Here is a 25739-nt window from a genome sequence, read left to right on the forward strand (position 1 = left end):
CGCACTGGGCCAATCGCGTGTGGAACATCCCGCGCACCCCTGAAATACACGTACCCTGATGAAATCGCGTGTGGAACTTCCTGCGCACCCATTGAATACACGTACCCTGCTCGCACTGGCCCATTCGCGTGTGGAACTTGCCGCGCACCCCTGAAATACACGTACCCTGCTGAAATCGCGTGTGCAACTTCCCGCGCACCCCTGAAATTCACGTACCCTGCTGGCACGGGGCCAGTCGCTTGTGGAACTTCCCGCGCACCCCTGCAATACACGTTCCCCGCTTGGCGTTTGCTGTTTGCCAGCCCGGTGAACTGGTCCAGGGTTAGCGCAGCCCTTTGCGATGATTTAGCGATTTTGATGGCTTTTCCTTGCGCGAGGGCGTTCTTGGGGGCATTACTGGCGCTGCTGCAGGGTCGCTGCGATTCTCTGCGCCACAGCTGGTTTGGAAGCCTGAAATCCATGAATACGCTGTGCGCGGAAATCGGTTTTAGCGCACGTGCCTGGCGCAGTCAATCGCACGCGGACACTCTGCGCCAGCCGCTTGCGGCACTTTTCTGCGAAATTCTATGAATTACCCTGCAAATAGGAGAGGGGATAGTGCAGCACCTTGTGGCACTCTGTGATTGACTGGCAGGAGAGCGGACGAGAAAGGAGGCATGTGTATACCTCTCGCTACCACAAAATCCAAACATGTTTCATTTCTTATGATTTCAGAACCTTCTTCATGGGGATTGTGGTGAAGACTGGGTTTAATGAGTTAGTGGGCTGCCTTTGTGGCTTTGTGTCTTTTTTTTCATTCTGTGTGTTCCCATGCACTACAAAGTGAATTACATTGAGTCCTTAGTCATTACTTTGACAGATGCATATAGCATAATTGTATCATAAGATTTACTTATGCTATCTGAATCTGAAATATCTTTTGAGCTGCATCCGTCAAAATAATGACTAACGGGGTCATTCCGGCCCTGGCGGTAGGGTGTTAATGGCACCGGTACGGATGCTGGTTACGTTAACCACCTACGGCCACATTCCGAGTTCCCTTAGCGGGTCCCACCAGGAACGGCTGTTTCAACCAGCGCCCTTAGCAGGACCCGTTAAGGGACCATGGAGCTAATAACGGGCCTGCTATTTGCGGGCCCGTTATTAGCTCCTTCCCCATTCCCATTGAGCCCTATGGGGGCTCAAATGGGGAATGGTTTTCAAAATGGGGACATACCGGGTCCGCATAGGTCAGAATGTCCCGGTAAGTCCCCATTCCGACTACCCGGACCCGAGTTTGGAGGCAGCCATGGTGCTGATAGCACCATGGCTGCCTCCAAACTCGGAATTACTCCCTAAGTGTTCGATGTAATTCACTTTGTATGGCACACATTCACACACAATTCATCGAGACAGGATTTGCCAACCTTCTTAATTTTCAGCCCACTTTAGTGTGTGGTCCTTGTAAACACTCAGGGTCATACTATTATTTTGCAACTGCAGTGATGAATATGTATTGACATTTGAATATGAGAAATATGTTATTTGTTATTTTCTAATGTTCTTGTTGTGAAATTTTTATTTTTTAAACCGTAACACAATACACAACAATAATAAATACTAATAATAACAATAATGTTTGACTTATCTTGATCATTGCAAGTTCTGATCAACATTAATATTTTATCCCACTTATCTAGCGCAATGTAATCTATTTTTCTGCATATTCCTGTATTTTTCCTAACAAACCCTTACAGTCGACCTCAATGCTGGCCCTACGGGAAGCTAATATCCATTCTTCTAGGCCTGCAGTTTTGTTTCTTCTAATTGCTGACTCTGCATGGGCATTATTGTCTCAAAAGAGCCATGCATTACAGGAAGGGGTTGTTAACCTAAAGGATCTTGATGCATAGTAAGCTCTCACCCCTTCAATGTAGCTTACTCCTCAGGGAGTTGGGGACTTTGCCTTGTGTTGCCATTGCAAATGCCTATATTCTAGGAATGCCCCTTCTTTATTGTTTTATCGTCTGGGTATGGGATTTTATGAAATGTCTGCACTATGTTATCGTATATTGTTATGTAATCTGTTCCAGTTGATATTTCATTTAGAATATTATATGGGGAATGGGCTTTTATCATTACTGTGCTTTTGTATTCTGTATTTGTTTGATGGACCATGGATCCCAATAATCATATTGACTGACTAATAAACCCTTAATGCTGCAAATGCAAACAAGTTCATGCATTGCATGTGTACTTTATGCATATTTATATATTTTTTCTCTTCCGTGCATGTGAACCAATCAATCAAAAAATCAAATATGTCCTTTTGTGTGAGGCCACATCGCAAAATGCCTCCACAGAAACAAGTTGGAGCAAGTAAGAAAATACACAACCACAGTGTGATAGCTTAGTCTGGAATCAAAACATTCTGTAATCTTCAAAAAATCCGTTACTGCAGCAACCTCGGTCTGCGGTACCTGCTGCATCCACTACTAGCGCAACCAGTAGTTAACAAGTAAGCTCTTCTGACTGTGGACCCAAGACATCAACTGATTTGAATCAAACAAGGGGGAAGGAAGATGACTGGCATGGAAGCGCTGAAAGCAATTGTGGGTGATGAATAGTTGCAGGAGGCGAGGTAAACACTAGATAGAAAGCAAGAATGTTGAGCTATGATGGAAGACAAGGACATTCCTTCAGAAGAATGTGGGAATAACAGTGAAGGTGAGGAAAATGCAAAAATTAGGCATCCTTCTTCATCACTCCTTTTAGGAGAGAATGATTAGGCGAGTGACCAAATACGGCCTCCTGCAGGCCCTAGTAAGAGGAAGATGCAAGAATCAACAATGCATTATAGTGATGACAATGATAATGGGGATGTTATTAAACCTAGAAAAGTGTGTTGAATTGTGACTTGGGAGCAAAAGAATAACATCATTAAGAACACTCTGTTTGTGCCTCAATCATTGCCATATGTTTGGCCAAAAAAGAGATTAAGTCATAGTAGGACAAGTTGCCCAAGTATGACTACATGCATAGTGGCAGCAACATACATGTCTAGAAACCTTAGGGACAGGGCGTTCTTCTCCTATGTTAACAACTACTGAATCTGCCAGCACCATAAGCAACACAGGAAACTCTGACATTGATTTTGCTATTGTGAAAAAGGATACTTCAAGGGCCTGGGATGTTTTCACTATTGATAAGAACAATGAACACGTTGACATCTGCACACTCATTAAAAAAGATGTATATCATGGGAATACAAGCACACATTATGGCACTGGGGGGCTGCAGAATTACTTGGAATACCACTATTGAGTGATATTGCATGCTAATGAAAAGAGCAAAAGAGGGATGGCTGCTGTTCTGAAGGTATAAAAAATAACAGGCAAACTCCCAATTTTTTTGTTACAGGGGGATCTATTCTCAAATGGGAATGTAAAGACAAAAATAGGTGCAAAACAAGGAGAATAGATTACCTCTCTCTACATGGGCCTGGGAGTTAAGAGTTTGGAGTGGTTGTCACATAATGTTTGACATTCACATAACGTAATACATTGTTCGCTCAGTGGACATGACCAGCTACAATAACAAAAAACAATATAGGTTGATATTTAACGAAGTTAAGCTTATTTAATAGTACAAAGGTTAAAAACGCAGTGCTTCAGAAAGACTGCACAATGAATACATAAGTATATATGCAATGAAGACTAAAACATAAAGTCAAGGCGGTGTATGTCACTCAGTGAACACTACGTTTAGCAGACATTCATTCATCAGACAACTATCATTAGTAGTCTTTAGAGCGATAGTGAGTCGACATGTTTCGGCCATATATTAAATTAGACATTGTCTCAAGTGTCTTTTCGGAAATAGATGTCACCGCCAACTTCAGGACAGAGGATTTCTTCCAGAAAATCTTCACATAAATGATTTAGCCCAATCTTTGATGCAAATGTAACATCACTGATCTATAAAAATACAGACAATTGATTATTAGCTGAAGGTGTTTTCTGTAACAATTGTTAGCTGGCAGAATACCTAATACATTGGTCTTAGAGCATATGGACAACCAAACATCAGACAAAAAATGACAGTACAGATGTTACAATTCCACCAGAACCTTTTTTTCAATTAATGAAAGTTCGGAGGCCGGAAGGTGCTCAAACATAGTGCACATTGATATTGAACCCCCGTCTGTTTTGGGGGAAACATGAAACATGAAACAACAATTGGTACATAATATTATGTGACAACTAGCTAACTCAATCTCTTACTTACTTCTCCAGGTTAGGTGAGAAATATTCAGCGAGAAATATGTCAGACTAGAAGGAATTTCTTTAAAAATTGCCATGGGGTACCAGCATAGAAGCTCATTCTTGTGACAAAAGATGTATTAGTCCTGTGGAATAGTCATTAATAACTGATTAAATCAAAGTTAGGGCCAACTAATATATAGTTATTCAGTATTTATAATTTAGCATAGAAAGATATTTACTCCTCTAAACGGACGTTATTTTTAACTGAGTTTACTCTAAATAGTGACTACGTTAGTATCTATCCTAGACAAAGAGTGCCTATGCTGGTCTTTTTACCTTGTCGGGTCCTTTATAAAAGGGCAGTCAAGCGTTGCTGAGCTGTGATCGAAGAACACAGGGCGCAGAGTTTTACAAGGGTGATTCAAAATTACAGCAGTGGATCAAGGTAAAGTATGACCCCGTCAACAAAATAGTTTAACAAAAATACAAGCACGGTTATATGCCACTGTTGAGTGACATGCTCAAGAGTGCATACCGGTTAGTGCTTGGGTAGAATCACTGGCACGGCATCATGCTGAGTATAGCGGAGGCCAGCTATACGATAGTCAGGATAACTGCTTCTGTACGATCTGCAAATGGCCCACTCGTTCCCATCTCAGCGACAATATAATCATTTGAGACGGCTTTCTCCCGCAAGACTTTTTATAACGCTCTCCTCTCATTTCTTTATAGCCCGCAGCAGCATCGGGTGACTTACCTTTGCTTCTAATAACAGATCTGCCTGTTTTACAAGGAACCTTTTGCTGTGTGTCCTGCAGTAAGTTCTCCCCCAGCTTTATTACTGCTGTCACAATAATGACTGCCTTCTCAATATTAATCAGAGTCCATCCTTTCTTTCTCTTTTTGTGTGGCAGCAACCATCACATCCACACTAACTGGGCCATTTGCAAATCGTAAAGAAGCCGTTATCCCCACTATCAAGTCCACTCCAATCTCTAAACTCCCAGGCCCGTGCAGAGAAGGGACAGTTGCAAATGGCCAAGAAAGATGATGATGATGAAGGAGCTGTCAGAACATATCCTCCAAATAGAATCAGGACCTCAGGACCTAAGTTCCTTGCACCTTCACTCCCGGCAGCACAGAAGTGCCATCCCTGCTCATTTGTGGCTATCATGTGATGATGAGTCAGGCACCCTGCTGCTGTGAAGACGGTCATCTATGTCTTTTGGTTATGGGTTTCTTGAAATGGCTCACCCGGTTATAGCACCATTTGAATATGTTATGCAGGATATCAGCAATTATACCACTTCCGTCAATGATGTGATCCCTGACTGGATGTAGACAATGGGGCAGAACATGATGGACAAAAAAGATCCTGGACCAGATTTCGGCACATGAGCGAGAGGTCTCACTTACAATGTCCCAAGAAAGCAATTGGAGAGCAGTCTCAGAGGCACTACCCTCACCCCTACAGTAAAGCTCCATAATGGGCAAAATACCTAGCCTCTGCAATGTCTCCCATTCTGTTACTAGTTAGCAGAGTAGCACATGTTCAAGTCTGGAGCCTTCTACAAAAGCTTTCCATGTTCAGTCAAGAGCAGAGAACAAAGTTTAGAAAGGCTTAGTCAAATTTGGATTCAAGATGCAGCCAACAGAAGAATTATTCATATAAAAAAGGACAGCCGGGGGAATACCAGAGTACTCTCGGACAGATAACGAGCTGCTGACTCTACTTGAAATGCCTTTGCAGCATTGTCACGGCAACATGGAGCATTGGTCAAAACTAAGTAATCACATATCTAGTGTGCACTGCTACCAGTACAACCTCTACATTTTTATTTTATTACTTGCGAGCCATGATCGGAGAATCAAAGACAGGTCTGTCATCAAAATTGTTGGAATTGATATAATGTGGAGGATGAACACTGTTGTTACCCCTTAAATATACTGTTTCAGATCATTTTTTAGAAAACACTATCAGGGAGACATTTAACATGCTCTTGCTGCAGATTCAGACAATGATAACACATCTTCAGGCACCATCATCGCTAGTGCTGCTGGGTTTGCTGTATCACTACATTGGAGAGACAAGGGTATGGCTATCACAGTGTTGCATTTGAACGTAGAAGTCAATATTACCGTAAAACATAAATGATGAACAGTATCATTCTAAAATGGAGCCTAACAGGTCAGAGTAATTGGCAGAGCACATGGCTGAAATTCTTAGATAAGTATGCCGCAAACATCTGGATTAGTATAAGCAAAGTCTTTCTGTAAGGGGCTTTCATTAATCTGTTATTGATAGTGGACCTTACACTAGCAAGGTGAGCCAATGGCTCAGCAGCCCACATCCTCCACTAAATGATCACTAACACTGCCCAGGAGTCTATTGGAGTTGCAATGCTCCCCATGCTGTACCCTTCCGGAAGGCTCAGCATTGTCAGTCAGCCTTGTGCAGGATCCTTTCCATACATGTCGATGGACAAAAAGTGAACTGCAGCAGCAGTCAGACTCCACTGAAAGGTTCCATATTATACCAGCAAAGCATCAGGATGCATCAGATATCTGTTATCAGCTGTACTCTCCCAGCATCAAACATGCCAGTTAGTACCCTTTCTGGCATGCCATGGATGACAGCTGCAGTAGCAAACAACACACCATGGTCTGATTCCGCCCTCTGCAACCACGAAACTGGTGTACGTGAAACATGGTAAGAATTGTTAACATTGATATTGATTTCATTTAACCCATATGTGTCAGCTCTTACTTCCATAAACATTGTACTTGCAAAACATGTATTTACATTTTACTAAATGCTTTGAATGTGCAAATGAATTTACCCTGACTATCTCACATAACATCACATCACAAGCACAGTGACAAAAGAAGACTAACCTGAGGTTAAGTGTAGGTCATCCTTCAGCAGGAAGTCCTTCAGCAGGAAGATTTCAGGAGGAAACTTTACAATCTACTGTGTACAGCTATGTTGTTCTATACGTTTTATAACTTAATTATTTTTTAGGCATGAAGACTTTACCCCAAGGTCAGTAGTGTATGTAATACTAAATGACATTCGGCTTCATTATAAGTATGCCGTTCCAGAAACAACAATGGTGGTAAGCTTAAAGGTATTGTTGTTTCTGGACCGACATACTACATGTCTGCCTGCTTGAGCCTCTGTACTACTCTACTCACTGAACAATTGTGAGATGAACATTTCAGAAACTATTGAAGTAGAGAGCAACACTCCCATATATCCAGGGGCCACTCCTCTTAACAGTATGACACTGGCCTACTGGCAAAAAAAACCCCAAATACTATATAATGACAAATGTTATAAGTGGTTGCAAACACATTTTCATTGAAAACATAAAATAAAATGTGCTGTTTGCTACCTCACAGCAGTACAGGCGTTAAAGCAAAAGTTAAAACAAAACAATTTAATTTAAGTTAAAAAGAAAACAGTGTCCCAATGTCCAGTTACAAAGTACCATAAAAAAAACTGAAAACATATGAAACAAGTAAAAGGAAAGTATATGATGCCATCTCTGCACAGGTCCTAATTAGCCTCTACTCGAAATAGCCAATGAAGATCTCTGTTGATTGTGCATGTCCTGCATAAGTTTGTCCAGCTGCTTCTGTAGCACGTGGAACTTGTCATTTATTTTCTCCCACATACGCTGGGTGAGGTGACTGCATCAGCAGACCTGTCAGAAGATAGGTAAGACTACCAGATGAGGAGGGGTGAGTGCAGGTCACGGCTATCCCTTGAGGGAAAAGTTCTGGCACCTGGGCATTCTTCCTTTTTGACAGTGATTGCCCAATGCCTCTGGATATTAACGGCTCTGGCTCCTGTTTTACATTTGAGAAAGTTAAACAGGTAGAGTATATTGTATGTAATACTCCATATCCGAGGGACCCGGAAAAAAGGGGATTCAACTGGGTAAGCAAATACACACAATAAAAAATTGTAAATCCCCCTCAGTTACACAATGGCCTCATCACGAGTTGGGCGGTAACGCCGGCGCTAATAGCCCTGGCGCTGTCTGCCCTACCGCCAAACCCACCGGCGCTATTAGCGCCGGATCACAAGTTTGGCGGATTTGGAATTCCCCATTCCCCATTGAGCCCATTCGGGAATGCCCCATTCCCCATTGGGCTCATTGAGGACATTTCGCGCTCATACCGCTGGCGGATTTCCCGCCGGCGATATGAGCGTGAATTTTTGGCAATTTCCCCCCAGGCTCAGAGCTGGGGAGAAATCCACCAAGGCCATGATCTGGCAGACCCTTAAATGCGGTAGTAATAGCGCTACCGCTGCATTTAAGGGTTACCGCCAGACTCGTGATGAGGCCCATATCTTTAGAGAGTATGAAATAATCAATCGTGTCAAATTAGTCACAAAATATCTGTTTTTTTGAGTGGTACACTTGTATTTATACATCAATACTTTTAACACATCCATATGTAAAAATTGAAAACCACGACCACGTGCTGCCATGTAATCAACCAGTGATAGAAAACAGTAATAATTTCTGAAAAAATGCAAATTACCCTCGCCACAGCAAGTGGCAATGTGTGTCTAAAAACACATTAAACAATTAAAAATATCTTTGGGTCTCTGCATCTATTTCTTTTGCACAACCCTAAACCCCAACATGTTTCTGTTCCACCAGGGGTAGTTAGAACTTCAAAAACCCCACACAATGGTTGTTTTTGTAAGTTGTCAACTCTGGCTTGAATAAGATGTGGTCATTGTCATGCCCTGTAATGAGTAATCTAATTATTAATAAAAGAAGGGTAGAGGCAATAAATACAATTATAATGTAGGCATCAACAAAATTATTCGGAAAACCCTGGTGGCTGTGTTGGGGTGCAGGCATGGTGCCTATGAATAATATAGGCTAAACCTTATGTAGTTGTATACTTATTTTGTTGTTGTAGAATGTCCTTTAGACCCGTGATGAAGCCGTGGTAAAACAACACCTAATCTTCAAAACCGGGCAGTCCTGTTAGAGTCTTTGAAAATGTGCTTGGTTGCTAATGAGTTGTCAACTATTTCTTTGTTTTTTGTCACAGTTGTGATTTTATCTGTATTGAGTTATTGTTCTCTGAATGCATTCATGATTTCTTGTGTCTAATGATTTTGGATCAATTTAAATAAACAAAATTGATACCTTTATAAACAAATCATATCCTCTGTATTCACAATTCAGTAAAATGTTAATTGGCTATTACCCACTCCAGAGAATAGGGATTTCCTGATTTTCAGCATAAAAGTCAACAGTAAACATACCTTGTCACAATCACTGTCGCTGCCATGTAGGATCTGTGCTTAGAATCTGTGTGGCACGCCGGCCCCTGTATGTCTCAGAGTTATTTCTGCATTTAAATCCCTCATGCACATATTGATGTATGCATCAATCATGCGACAGGACTGAGAATGAATGAAGACGTATTGGAGCAGTCATGTTGGAATGGAGTATGTGCCTATTTGTCTGCTATTATAATGCGACTTTTATCAATACCTGAGGATTTTCCAAAAGTATTATCCAACTTTGGAACTTCACCAAACTCACTCTCAGTAATCAACTCACAACAAGGGGTGTGAAATGATGGTTGTACAAGAACCAATTCAAATCTTTATTTAACCCATGGGTGTGACTCTTGGTCAAAAACATGAGTTTGTGTTCCCAATGAACTAGTTTATTGTGTGCATTTAGACGTTGAACTTGAATCAAAGCAGTCCTTTTAGAATCAACCCCTGTATGTCTGGTAGCTAAAAGATGAGGTACCAATGGGCCACTCACATTTTTGCCTTTTGAAATACAACTATGATATTCCAAAATTCTAATTCTGAATTTACATGTGGTCATCCCTATATATGTCTCATTGCATGGACATTTGATGAGATAGACTACCATTATAGAGTTACAGTTGGTAAAGGATTGATATTGCTATGGATGCGTCAAATCAATATCTGCTTTGGTAGATTGTGTGATTAAAAGACAAACACTTCAATTTCCACTTGTCCAGATGCTCTTGGTAAACTCCATGTTTCTGCAACAGTGAGGAATGTGTTGGAAACCACTTTTTGAGTGTCTGTTTTCAAGAGAGCGTTCTTAATGTTCTTACATTTATTGATTGTGAATAAAGGTAATTGCCGAGATAAAGGACCCTTGCGAAGCAGATGCAAATGTTTCTATATCCGTTTTTTTAATTTATTTTTTTATCTTGAATGACACATGGGAATACGTAAAGACACATACCAAACCTTCATCGGTATTCTGTTTCAATTTTGGTTCCAGCAGTACTTCTCTAGGATTGTTGCTAGCTCATTTTTTAGCCTGGCATATGATCGTTTGAGGATCATTTGTATTAGTTAATTACAAAGTGAGTTCCTTTGATGCTTAATCATAATGTGTCCGTTTGAAGCTATCACGTATTAATCATCTCAACTTCCCCTGAAGAAAGTTCCTAATACAGTGGAATGGTACATATTGGAGTTTAGAGTTGTGCATAAGATAGGTGAAGAGACCTACAAATGTTTATAATTGTTTGATTAATGTGTTTTAGACACACATTTTCCCTTGTGGTGAGGTTTCTTTTTAATTTATTTTCAGGCATTACTGTTTTGTAGCTTTGGTTGATGACAGCATGTGGTTGTGTTTTTTTCGTTTTATATATTGATATGTAAACATTATTGATTCATTAAATACAATCACTCAATAAAATTGATATTTTGAGACCAACTTGAAATTATTGATTATGTCATACACTGTTAAGATATTGTGTAGAGGCATCTAACTAAGGGGGAATTACATTTCTTGACAGTATATTGTATATTCATACATAAATGTGCAAGCGTTGGCGCACTTCAAGATATTGTGATTAGTAACAATCACAAAGTTCAGTAATAGTAACTGAGATATTCTAACATTCATTCGCAACATTGACCAAAAGCACAATAGACAACAACAGTGAAATTAAAATGCATCTCAATTTACAGAAGCCAAAAACAATCTGTTTCTGTGATGGAGTCCATCTGCCAGGGGGAATCTTCCACATTTTTAGGAACTACAGGAAAAGTTAGAGCTGCTGAACTGTGTCACTTTCAGATAACGCTCTGTGTTTTAAAAACTGGTGCCAGTAGATTTGAAACCAGATGCGCCTGCTGGCATTTGCGTGTACATTAAACTTACTGACATACACCCACCATATATTATTGCTGCTTGACATCATTGTCAGCAGCAATGGGGTTACTCATTTAGAAAGCGACCCAGTCAATTATTTCACTAAAATGTGTAAGCACATTTTTGGTTAGCATTCCTGTTTTTAACTGAAATTGTTACGTGCATTCCTGACTACAACAGGAAGGTGCCCACAAAAGAATTCCTTGCTGTCAAGTCTTGAGCGAAAGGTATTATACATCGTGCACAGTTTTTAAAAAAAAATGAAAACAGGAATCTCTTTTGAAGGTATACAGACAGGTATCAGGTGTTTATTATATATCTACAAGGTGTGGTACAGTTGGAAAACAACTAATATAAGTATATACTTGGCTTGATGTAGTGAGTTATGGGGCGATACAGGTCTAATTACCAAAACCCTTCTATTGTTATTTTTATTGGCAACTTGGTTCTTGTGAGCTCTGCAACTGTCAGAGCTTTTGTTTGACGCCTTCTGGTACTGTGTGTAATAAAGTAAGTCCAGACGTGCAGGTAAGTTACTGATATGTCTTTAATGTCTCAAAGTACAGGTTTACTCGTAGGAGAACAGACACCGGCTTCTCACCCGGTGGGCACTCACCAACTGACTCTCACTAGAACTCACGCACGTCACCCAAGTCATACAATGCACTTCTGTAGGCACGTGCATTCCATTCCACCTGAGATCACAGATTACAACACTTCTTCCCCCTTTGATTAATAAAGAAAACAAAGGACAAAACCAACCAACACAGAATACACAACATGTGGCCACCATGAAGTGCATTCCATGATAACCCCGAAATTTGCATACTCCACAAATCCAATGCCGCAAGAAGAAATCACACTATAGATGAGAAATGCCAAGACACATATAAACCTTACCGGATCATACCCCTCCGGCAAACATGTTGCACATTAACAAACGTCGCCCATTAACTGAACCAAACCACCTAGAGCACCAACACAACTTGCCAACAGAACACCAGTTCAGCACACCATTATTGCTACACCTACAACCACGGACCAACCTACGAGGACACCAACCCAACACCAACCCCGCTCCGAGCTGCCCCTCGGAGAACAGGCCTGCCACACCTGACACTCTGGAACCAAAATAACGCTCCCACCTACCAGATGTACTAATCACCTTCTGCCCCAGGCTGCCACCACAGGACCTCCAGCCTGCCACGCCAGAGCACAAACCCAGGGCGTGGACCCTCCCGGCCATCCACAATCCCAAACAACAACAAGCACTACACACAGGTCCCTTTTTCACCAAGAGAGGTAAACTAACCCTAAAAGGTAAGTAAACACCGCAACACCTAACCCCTGAATAAGATGAAGAATAAATGCACATAGCACTAAAGAAAACCACACTGCCCATAGACCTACAACAACCTTACCCCACTCTACCATTGCAAAACCACGCCAGGCGAAGCATGCATACTTAAATACGCACGAGAAAACAAATAAATGTAAGGAACCTGAACTCCACCAGATAGCATCCAGGGCCCGGCTGGTACCCCAGACGCCATGGAGAATACGCCATAACCCACACCCAAAAATACCCAACCGGCCATCTATCCGCCAACAAGAAAAAAAATAAACTTGCACGAAATCCAAATAGACCTGGACATCTGTGTGGTAAAACTATAAAGAGAAATTAATCGACAACCACATAGACCCATTCTGTGTGGTAACACAACAAAGAGAAATAGCTCACAACCAAATAGACCCAACTGGCCATCTATCCGCCAACAATATAAAGGAACTTGCACGAAATCCAAATAGACCCACCCGGCCATCTATATGTAAAACCTAAAATGAAACCGCTCCTCAACCAACAGAAATCACCATAAACCACAAAGAAACTCAAATCACCCCATAGACCCACCCGGCCATCTATGTGGCAAAATAACACAAGGCCAATAGTCAATCCTACAATTGAAACAAAAGACACTGCAGGCAACCCTAAAACGACAACAACACACGCCATGGAGGAACACTTCATTGCAATGGCGCCCAAGTAGGACACCTGGCCACCCATTGATGCCACAACAACAGTGAAATAAGCCAATAACTCTCCCTTACACTAGCCCCCACATAGGTCCACCCGGCCACCTATTGATGCCACAACAACAGTGAACAAGAAGGGCACTCACGAGAATAGGGAAAATGCACCAGACACTCCCGAACACACACACATTTGTGAATCACGCCCTCTCAGCATCCCAGACTGCCGATGATGACATACATGTTCGTATGACACACAACATTTCAATGTTCATGGATATATTGTATTGTCTTGTATCTTCCGTGACTCACAGTTCACAGTTCTGCCACAGTCCAGCCCTAAGACCGCGGGCCTGGGGCAACCATTACCGAGCGAAACGTCACCCAAACACTTCACAAATAAATTGTATTGTAATGTCTTGGACAATTCCCTGACTCCAACCTTTTTCTTGCAGTTCAGGCCTCTATGCATGACCCGTTGAAATCATTCACAAAGAGGAAACAGTAACATTTTCAAATCACAAACCTCGATAAACAAGGACCCCTTATCACCCTAGAGGCTGACCCCACCCAACAAACTTACACAAAATGCAAGCGCACCTGTAAAAGCAAAATAACGTTAAACGTTTACATTGCACCTTAAAGCAAATTGCACATAACACAGGGCCACTACACGCACTAACACACCTAGTCCACATACACACCCAGACGGCCCACACAACGACACAACGGAGGCCACATACACTACCATTTGCACACACTCACACTGGCCTCAACATCACGGATAAATTAATCTTCGGTCGAAGTGAGATTTTTCAAGCTGAAGTAAAAGTCATGCAACTCGGGATCAAAACCCTCCAGGATGTCAAGAAAGGAAATACACCTCTGACAAAATTCTCCATCATCGCACTCTTCATTTCCACATAACACGCATCCATGTTCACAACACCTTTTAGGATGCATAAAAAACCTGTCACCGCCTTCCAGTTCAGTACGCCTCTTCCGGGAGACTCGATGAAAATCCAAAACCTCCTCCACAACAACATCCAAAGGAGGCACTTCCCATTTACTGGTATCACCTGAACACTCCCTGTCCACATCACGCCGTGGCTCCATCTGCCTACTCAAATAGCCTGAAAAGTCCTCGTGATTTTCCTCGGAGCCATTGACAACCAGCCTGGTTGGAGTAAGTTCCTGGCCAATGGTGGTAATGGCAGGGAAACCCATTGCTTCGATGACGCCATGCTCCTTATACGAACCCGGACCTTTCTGGAGTTGTTCAGCCATGGTAACTGGGAGGGAGGCAGATCAAGGTCACCAACCACAAAAACGAAAGAGCTCCAAAAACAGTAGAAATAGCACAAGGAGTGCTCACCAGCTCCGATGGACGCGCACCACAGCGCCACCTACAGGTTGCAGGGGAAATTAGCACCTTCACGAGACACAAACTCCTGAACCGGCGTCCCCCAGCATCAGACCCAGGGGCTTGTACACCCCTGCTGCAATTGCTGGAATCCTCACACCCTACGGGACCATCTGGCTCCGATCCGTAGCTCACCCGCTTAATATTGGCCATGAAACTCCTGGGAACCTCTCAATGGCCCCATCAACCGATGGTCTGTCCCAAAACCAGCAGTGCAGCAGTCCTCAGCGCCCCAAAAGGAGGTCCCCGGCCTCGGAACAGGGGCTTGAGCACCCCTGCTACGAACGCCGAAATCCTCACATCCGGCTCCGGACCCAAAGGGCACTGGCACTCGCCCTTGCTGTGGGCCACCAGAGACCACAGACTGTGCTTCGTTTTCGATGCAAACACCAGCGAGGCGATGACAGCGAGTGGGACCAGCAACGGTTGCATACACTGTATTGGGCCCTGCCGGGTGGGAAAAGACTTGGAGGGCAGTGTCTTCTCCAGATGTGCTGCCCCCTCCGCAGCAGCCCCGAACCTCGTCGCCAGTGTAATAAAGTAAGTCCAGACGTGCAGGTAAGTTACTGATATGTCTTTAATGTCTCCAAGTACAGGTTTACTCGTAGGAGAACAGACACCAGCTTCCCACCCGGCGGGCACTCGCCAACTGACTCTCCTAGAACTCACGCACGTCACCCAAGTCATACAATGCACTTCTGTAGGCACGTGCATTCCATTCCACCCGAGATCACAGATTACAACACTTCTCCCCCCTTTAATTAATAAAGAAAACAAAGGACAATGTTCCACCCACAACAAACTGTTGAGGTCAACAATGGAGGCCTCCTTTGTTTTCAGTTTGGAAGTGTAGACATCTTCCAAGGAGGTCAGTCCATAACCTCAGGTGGTAAGGTGGAAAAAAGTGCTTCAATGAAAATTCTGCCAGCACAATGGGAAAGTCACACCAGGGAGATAATTACTGGAGTTTGTTTAATCAGGTAACCAAAATAAGGTAGAAGTATAGCACAGCTTGGGAGCAGTTCTGTTCCCAGACAAAAAATCCAGCAATCTTGAAAATGTTTAGGCCACAAATACTTCTGGTGCCCCCTGCCAACTCCCTCCACACAAAGCACTCAGGGGTGACATCTAAAGGCAAAAACATGTGTTACAACAGCTGGGATTGACTCCTTACAGAAGTCATGACATGGACCAATTTGTTGTGGCATAATGACTATGTAAGGCGGTGAGTTACAATGCTTAATTGAATCCACTTTTGACATAATAAGAAGTATTTTGCTACAAACGTATTTATGCATCAGTCTGCCCAAAGTCCTCTGCCATAGGGATGAAGTTAATGATTTAAAAGCATGGAGCAAGAACTTGTCCAAGACACGATAAAGGAACATTTGGAGTAACCTATTGCTGGACAAGGCATGCCTACTGTTGTGAAACTGACACTCAGCACTATTGTAGAGGAGCAGGTGGATGCATTTTCCCTAGCTCCCACCCCCTCACCGCTGTCATACTGGAACACTAGGAGAAGTGTTCTGTGTGAGACCCTGTGTGTTATGCCTCTACCTCATTGTGTGTATGAGAGATGATATGCACTCAGACAACCATATTGAATGCACCCTCGCACTGAAAGTGTGGAAGGGTGCTGTATGGAAGGATGTCAGCACGTACCATTGAACATCATGGAACACTGAGTGAAATATGCCGAATGATGTCATGAAGAAGATGTACAAAGCCATTCTGAAACGTTTTGAAAATACTGAAGCGTGACGACGTAACTGAAGGGTAAGAGAAACATGTATGAAATAATAAAGTGATTATGAATGTAAAAGAAGATAAAGTAACTTTCTGATCAATATGTGTAAATACACAGTAACGCAAGGTAGAAGAGATACATAGAAGCTTGCTAATAGAGGAATATATAACATGGCAAGAATGCCCATAATTGGAGGGTGGATGTTGGAGTGTGTGAATATTCTATTCAACTACCTCAGAAACCTATCAGGTTTGCAGAGTTAGGAGATGCTGGAAGAACAGCTTTTTTGTGCAAAACAAAGGGAAGTCACTGTTGGCTTGGGACCAGGATGCTTTTTTTAAAGAATAACTGCAAAGCATGAAGGGAGGCAGATGGATAAGCCATGGATGGGACATATTTCTCTTAGATTAAAAGAGAAGAAAATGTTTGCAAGGGCTAAGTAATTGACAATTAAAAGTGTATAAAGTCTATACAAGGTAGAGCAAGCAAGTGTCTGGAGGCCAAGGAGAGCAACAACACCCAGTATAATTAAATCAAATAGCTTTGAATAAGAGGCAGAAATAGTCAAATCTGTTGGCTCTTGGCATGTTGCTCGGATGTTGAAATCAAGGACTATTCATTAAGCCTCGACTGAAGATAGTGATGTGCTTCCACTCCCTTGAATGACCTAGAACAGAAAACAGGATACAAAGTCAACACTAATGTGAAACTTAGGCTCATGGCCAGTCTGATGAAAGATGACGTACTAATTGGGAAAGTGTGGAGTAATCTGACGTGATCCAAGCACCTGGGTTTCGGTTTCCTTACGTGCTGCCAGATGAGTCGAAAGTCGAAAGTTGGTTGAGAATGCCAAACAATCAGTCGGTCTGTGGGGCAACCTGTTATACAATGTTGCATAGACCAATCCGCTGCCATTTTGTTTGCTATAATCAGTATTATACATATTTTGAGGTAGTTCAAGGATTGTCTTACCAATAACAGAAAGCCATTGAAGTATTAATTCTATAAGTGGATACTTTCCCCCAATCCAATCCCTCCTGCTAATACGTTTTATGATTTCCCACGTAGGATGATGTCATAGATGAAGCATATTGTGGTATAAAACCTCTGTGTAATCAAGTTTATGTGTGATTGTGCAAGCATCTGTCTGAGGTTTGTCAGTTGACCCTTCTTTATTTAACTGGTACTTTGCCATTTTCCTTGAATCTGTCCAGTTATTTGGTCTGAGATCTTTATTGGAAATTCCATCTGGCAGAAGAGATGCTTCAAGATGCTAGATCATACTCTGTCTACTCAAGGAGTAGACCTGCACGTGTTTCCTGATAATATTTCTCGCTTTGAAGAGCAGAAGGATGATTTACCTTTTCCTATGAGACCATAGAGAGGGCTTCACCTAATCCCAAAAAAGAAGGAAAGCCTGCATTTAGCTCTCCCTGCATCTTCAAGCTGTGATGAGCCATCTTGAGCATCTCTGAGACATTTTGATTTGCTAAAAGGGCACAAGGTTGCTGAATATGACACTGAAAGGTTTCAGTCCACTCGAACCTTTGAGTCCATAGACTCAATGTGAACCCTTATTGTCCTTTTAATTAAGGTAACCCATTGTACGATGGACAGGATACAGAATAAGTCTTACACCAATAAGAAGACCGACTCAGAAAGTTGGCAAAATGTCTCTGTTTTATTCTCAATTATCTAAAACAGGGAGTGACAACGGACATCAACAGATGTTGCACAAAATGTTCTCCAAGCAGTTAATAAAAAACAGTATATAGCAAAACCTCTTAATACGTGATGTCATAGTACCTGGCAAGCTAGGAAAACCTACGTGGGATTGTGATAGGACTAAGGGGAGTATCTAAGTATACTTTCCATTCAGTAAAAAAACTTTGTTAAAGGGATGTTATGGTTAAGTTGCGATACTAAAAACCTATCAGATTCAGTAAAAAACTTTGTTAAAGGGACGTTATGGTTCAAAGTAAAACCGAAAAAACCCTGAAATTCGGCAGTTATGGTAAGATAAGCAACCATAACTCGTGCCACCATTCACTGCTAACACTAACACCCAGGACATCAAAGATGACATCACAAATGTCATTGATGACATCACTGATGACATCACATGGCTGGCTCTCTCTTTTTTTCCTTTACTGACATATCTAAGCCACATAGTTTTCTTCAGTAACAGTCAGGAAGTAAAAATTGAAAAGGTACTATATTTGTAGACTTAGGGTCAAGTCATATCATATGAAACATATATATATAGCGGAAGATACAGGCTTGAAAGAGAGCAATCCTTTCTGTGCATGAAGATAATCATTAGAGTTATCAACATTTTCTCATAGTTTTATTTTTATTACTATACCTTCCCTGTATATGCTCATATTTGTATACATTGTACTCACACTCCTTTCCTTAGGGTTCACTGACATCATTTGATACACATACATACAGTAAGTAGCAGCTTTGAAACAGAGCAATCATTTCTCTGCATAAAGATAATCAGTTAGGTTATGAACTCTTTCTGCTACTACTTCTGCTTTTTTGCTTACTTCTCTGTCCCTGTATATACTCATATTTGTATGTGCTTTTGTCTCTTTGTGTTTTGTCTGTATTAAGTGTAATTATGTATTAAGTGGGTTTTATGAGCTACTTATTACATGTTTCAAGTACGCAAAACTCTAATAAGAAAGCAGTTATCATTTCATTATTCTACATGGCAAGATTATGAATATTGCACCTTCATCATGTATACTGCACACACTGCCTAAGTTTCTGCATGAGTTGCTTAGTATACTGGATAGAACTTCATAATACAATGCAATTTATATCAATGCATTGCTTAATGCACTAATTAGCTCATGATATTTATTCAAATGATCCTTGACACTTTTCGGTTAACATTATAAGAATCACTCCTACAGAGTTTTCATGAAAAGTAAATGCACATGTAATATCATCAGTGATGTCATCAATGACATTTGTGATGTCATCTTTGATGTCCTGGGTGTTAGTGTTAGCAGTGCATGGTGGCGCGAGTTATGGTTGCTTATCTTACCATAACTGCCGAATTTCAGGGGTTTTTCAGTTTTACTTTGAACCATAATGTCCCTTTAACAACGTTTTTTTGCCGAATCTGATAGGTTTTTAGTAGCGCAACTTAACCATCATGTCCCTTTAACAACGTTTTTTTACTGAATTTCATAGGTTTTTAGTAGCGCAACTAAACCATAATGTCCCTTTAACAAAGTTTTTTTACTGAATTTCATAGTTTTTTAGTAGCACAACTTGATAATAACTTTGACTTTATGTACATGTAATATGGAACATACTGAACCCTTTCTACTGAATTTGACTGTCCGCAGACGTGTTCGAACAACAGTACCACTGCCTAAAAACTCTGGGGGGGTATGTGTAATTGTTATATCATAACATAGGAACATTTAACAAATTCACAAAGCAGCACACATACAAATTATATGTAGTAATACTTAAGAAATGTAACCCATATATGTAACACACTAACCATTCATTTAAATACAATTTGTTCTAAAATGGAATATACCAAAAAAACATAAAGTGGCTTCCAATATAATTACCTCACAGACACTCCACAACTAAGAGCAAAACCAGACGTACAGACTACTCATCACACACTTTCCTGAAATAGTAAGTGCACTTCATTTTACTCATATATTTATAAACTTTCTGTGTTAGATAAAAAAAATATATTACTTTTTTGTTTTCTCAAAGAAATGTGTAGTACTCTGGAGTGGCTAGAGGAGCATTTCCCACAAGACGAAATGTCAGAAGATAGTGCACCTAATGGTACACACTTTACTATATAAACCAATTAATAAATATTATTTTGTATATATTTAACATCTACATTTGTTTTTTTACAGACCATACAAAAATTGCCACTACCACAGAAAAAGAAGCAGTGGATAACACTCTGGAACACATTAACCAAAAAATGGACCAATTTATGGCAAATTTTAATGATGTAAAGAACTTTGTGGAAGATCACCTAAAACTACCAACAACATACCAATGTCCCACCTGTACTTGTCCCCCCTCACCATATCCCACTCAATTAACCCCAAACCCTCTCCATGGACCAAAACGTTTTGATGACATTTCCATCCCTTCTTCACCTGATCCCAATTATGTTGAAATCCCTAAATCTCCTGTTTTTGTTTCCGTTTTTGCCCCACCTTCTCAGTCATAAATTGTTTATATATGTCAAATAAAGTTACTTTTTTATATTGTGTTGTAATTACTTTTAGTTATTTGTGTTAAAACCAATTTAGGTGTCCACGGACAGCACGGTTGTTCGGAAATGTTCGGAAGTAAACGAAAATGTAAGTGTCCTGAGGACACTATATCTGTCCATAATGTTCTCATGCAAGTTGAAACTGTTCTAAGAACACTCGTACTGTCCTGAAATGTTCATAAATAAACGAAAATGGAGGTGTCCTTAAGAACACTATGTATGTTCGTAGTGTTCGCTAGCAAGTTGAAACTGTTCTAAGAACAGTCCTGGTGTCCTGAATTGTTCGTAAATAAACGAAAATGGAGGTGTGCTGGGGACACTATGTCTGTCCGTATTGTTCGCAAGTAAGTTAAACTGTGCTAAGAACAAACGGCTGTCCGTAACTGTTCGTTTTACGTGTGACGCACTTTTAATTAGTTCAGGACCCGAACACTGTCCGTAGAACATCAACATGCATGCGTAAAACAATGTCCGTACATTGGGTGTCCTGCGGACGGACGCTTCCTTAGTGAACATGCTCACGAAGCAATCATGTGACCGCGCCCACGCTGATCGCGTGTTCTGAATGCGGACACTGTTTGTATCCCAGAACAGTTTAAAAGTACATTTCCAAGTAATCCACAATATTTCTCATTAAAAACTCACCATATCACAAATCCCACATACTAATCCTAAGTTTCCACATAGTTTTTGTGACATTTTGAACCTTTTTTGGTGTTCGAGCTGTCTTGCGGAAGGCGCGCATGTCCGCGAACCACGTACAAGCACCCCTATAAAAGACCACACCCTAGAGCTCATTCTCATTGTGTTTCTGGCTATTCCACAGAGCACACTGCATTTTACTGCATACTTTGCAGATTTTGAAATTTCCATCTTCAAGCCGATGACATCAATGGCTCCACTATTGCCACCTGGTGCTACATCTGCCTCAGCACCACCCCCACCCCCTCCACCACCACCATCTCCCCAAAGGCCTGAAGAGGGGAACAGGAGTGAGGATACAGAGGAGGAAGAAGAGGATGATGAGAATGAGGTAGAGGAAATCCCTACTACCCGCCCTCGGCATGATTCTTGGGTGTGGTGGTTGTTTACCATTTATGGGAATGTTCCTATGGCTCGTGCTAACCATGTCACCTGCAATAATGAATGGTACTCAGTCGCGGGAGGCATGGGGCGTACAGCTTTGGGACCACGACCATGAAGCGACACCTGAACTCATTTCACACTGGGGCCATTCGCCAGGTTGTACCTTGCGAAGAGCGTAGTAGGTTGATTGCCTCTACTTCATCCTCTGTTTCTGATCATGTCACCACAAGGAACACCTCTGTGGGACAGCGTCTTCCTCAAGCTGCCTCACAGGCCACACAGAATTCTGATGACCCTTACCTTTCGAGCGTCACAGTTGTATGTATGTACTGTGACACAGTACTCTGCAGGGGGGAGCGACTTCGGAGTGCTTTTGAGACTATGGTCTCAGAGCACGAGAAGACCTGCTCACTACCCAAATAAAACTCACTCTACATCTTCCTCTCTCAGCTCGCCCTTTCTTATCCCTGTGGTTGGTGTCCCCCCTTTTACCCTCCTTTCCCCTCCTCTCCTAGTGTGTCGTGTATAAAAAACAAAAAAAATACAAAATAACAAAAATCAAAAAAAAATAAGGCTCTTTTCAGAGCCGCCTTTCACAGTTAAAAAAAAGAAGTAAAGATAAATAAAGCAGGGCCCTTTGTATATCTTAAAAGCCCACAGACAGTTTGCGAACATAAAAATAATTGGGGTGCTACCCTATTGTAACCATTGCATTTTTCTCTGGGAGAAAATGTTGGCTCTGAAAAGAGCCTTTGGGAGGTGTTTGTATGTCAAAAATTATAAATACTTAACACCTACTTCAAAATGGATGCTGTATTTCTAAAAAAGGTTGCAATGCATTTTGTACATTTCTCAGAAAAATCTGATTGCCAGCATAAATAAGATGGACTCCATCTCTGCGAAAAATGTATGAACTACGAAACATAATATTTTCATTGTGAAAAGAGGACAAGCCAAAATCTCTTAGGAAGGCACAAACAGCCTTATTGACATTACGCCTTGCTTTCTCCATTTGTGTACCACATGAGAAAGAACGAAGCCACATTTGTCTCTGCGCAATCCGTGAAAAAATTACTTTGGAGTTTGGAAACATGTCCATGATCTTCTGAGGTACTTCTTTCATTGCAAATTGCAAAGAAATTCCAGACACATGTCCTAAACTGTTCCCTCCACAATGAATTACGATTATGTCTGGATGTTCCTCTATCTTCAAAGTTGCACAGAGAGGTAGCAAGTCCAACCACTTCATTCTACGCACTCCATGCCAGTGCACTTCCACATGTGGGAATCCAAGATCTATAGATATTCCACAGCTTTCTGCATGCACCTTCAACGAGTCTCCCAAAATCCACACAATCCGTTTTTTGAAACACTCAGCCATAGCTATCTGTTCTTCTCTCAGCAAAAAGAATATCTGAGAAGACCTCTCCTAGCACAACACACTCACTAAACTTTACTGACCAATCCCTTGCTACATTCAATCTCATTTGCATGCCTCCCCACCCTAAATTCCCCGGATGTAATATGCGGTGTCCTAGAACTACCGCCATGACCGCGAACATATCGTAACATGGACAGCCCTTCTACCATTTCCACTTCACTCTCTGTACCATTCCCTCATTGGATGTAGCTAAGAAATCACAAGAAATCACATGACCATCCACCAATCAAATCCAAGACCTCTACATGTAACTGCATCATCATAGATCAGCACTGCAAATGTAAGGTGAATCTCTCGGAGTACAAGTCTCATACCATTGGCAAGCACGATCTACGAGAAATCTACGAGAAATACTATATAAATACTCCAAGATTTCTACTTGCAGCTTCGTCCATATCCATATGCATGAACACAAACTACAGGTATGCATATTTTCTATACAGTACATGAACACATTTTCTAACCGACTTTTACCTTGTATAATCTGTAAAATTAATCTAGGATCATTTTTCCATTGTCCTAAAATGAACTGTGACTTACAAACCTTTATACAATTTAATTTCTTCATACACACACACATGCAAATAATGTTAAATCAACATTTTTTAAATAAAATATATAGACTACATATAATCAAACAAAATTACATGCACACTCTATGATCAAATCTCAAACAATAATATTCGTACAAACACACAATTGGTTTTAATTTTTTCAATTTATATAATTACTTACATTTATATAGGACAAGCAGGCTATGACATTGACTCACTATTACGTGGAAAAGCAGGCTATGACATTGACTCACTATTAGGTGGAAAAGCTCAGTTACAGGAATAGTGGTATACAGTGGTACATTATGAATTTCACAAGCCATAGTAAAGCTATTTTCTTTCCTACAGTTAGTCATTAGATAGTTTTAATGGTTTTGAGGAAGGCGCTGAGCATTTCAATTTAAAAAATCTATGTCTAAATTAAAAACAGTGCTATATACAAACCAAATTACTAATTTCTTTCTTTTACAATTGCAGTGAAGACCATTCTCCAGAAAAGAAGCAGCCGAATTTGAAGTACAAAGAACAACTAAGAAGCAAACTGCTCATTTTAGAAAAAAAGTAAGTAAAATGTTACCTTAATATTTGAATTATTACTCAAACACACTGTAAGGTTAATTCATGCTATTTCTGTGCCTAGAAATAGAGATTCTGCACCTTTCTGACCAAAAATCCCCCCGTCTTAAACAGTGATTTACTGGCAGAATGGCCCACAAATTCCTATTTTTCGACACACAAATTACCTAACTCAGCCGCTAGAATTTAGATGTTGTAGAACAAACAACTGTTTTAATTGTGTAGCTTTAGATATACTATTTATACTTCTCCAAACCACTGGCTTACTTTTTTCTGTCATCTGAACCCCAGTTTAGTAACACATTAATTCAAGAATACCCATCCCTAGTAGTTGTACTTCCCAAAGCACAATCACACACCATTACATACATCTTTATCATCTTACTCAAACACTCATGCACACAACACACATGCATTCCAACACCCCAACCCATACCTTCTGTATTTTTTTCAACAGACCCTAAAGAATGCCTACCAAAAAGCAACTCCGTAGAAAGGAACGCAGAAGTAGAGCAAATGAAAAGAAAACTCTCCAACATAAACATCCATCTATAGCAGAATTGGTAAAAAAAATGTTGAAACACAACAGCTAATACAGTCATGTAGTGAAACAGAAGAAGTTTCTAGTACACAAACTTTGCTTCCTCTATCAAAAAGTAAAACAAACAAAAAACAATTAACAGAAAATCAACTATCACTACAAATAAAAGTTCTTCTATAAATCTTGATGTAGTACAAAGTAAGCATACCAAGAAAAGTATTTTAGCCAAAATGATCTGTCACAAAGTCCTTCAAAATCTTATGAAAACAGGAGAGAAACCAGGTTCAACACTTCAAACCTATCGTCGAAAAGTAATCTTAGAAGCGGTGATAGACAGTGCAATTCTTCTCAAAAGAAAGTTATTTATTTTAGTGTTAAACAGAATGAAACCACTAACAAAACTAATAAATAAATTACAAAAAAGACTTCTCAATAAACAAAATATCAACAGAAAGAACTTCTTAAATATCTGTGGAGGTGGATGGAGTCACACTACAAGCACAGAACCATACTTTAATGAAGAAGCGTACAAACCAAAGCAAACAAATACAATTGCCATACATAGCAGTGGACGAGGTTATGAAAAAGTTAACAATACCATAATGGAACAAGAAGTACTCCTTA

This window comes from Ambystoma mexicanum, chromosome 11 (genome assembly GCF_040938575.1).
Source record: "Ambystoma mexicanum isolate Mex_15411 chromosome 11, UKY_AmexF1_1, whole genome shotgun sequence".
NCBI lineage: Eukaryota > Metazoa > Chordata > Amphibia > Caudata > Ambystomatidae > Ambystoma > Ambystoma mexicanum.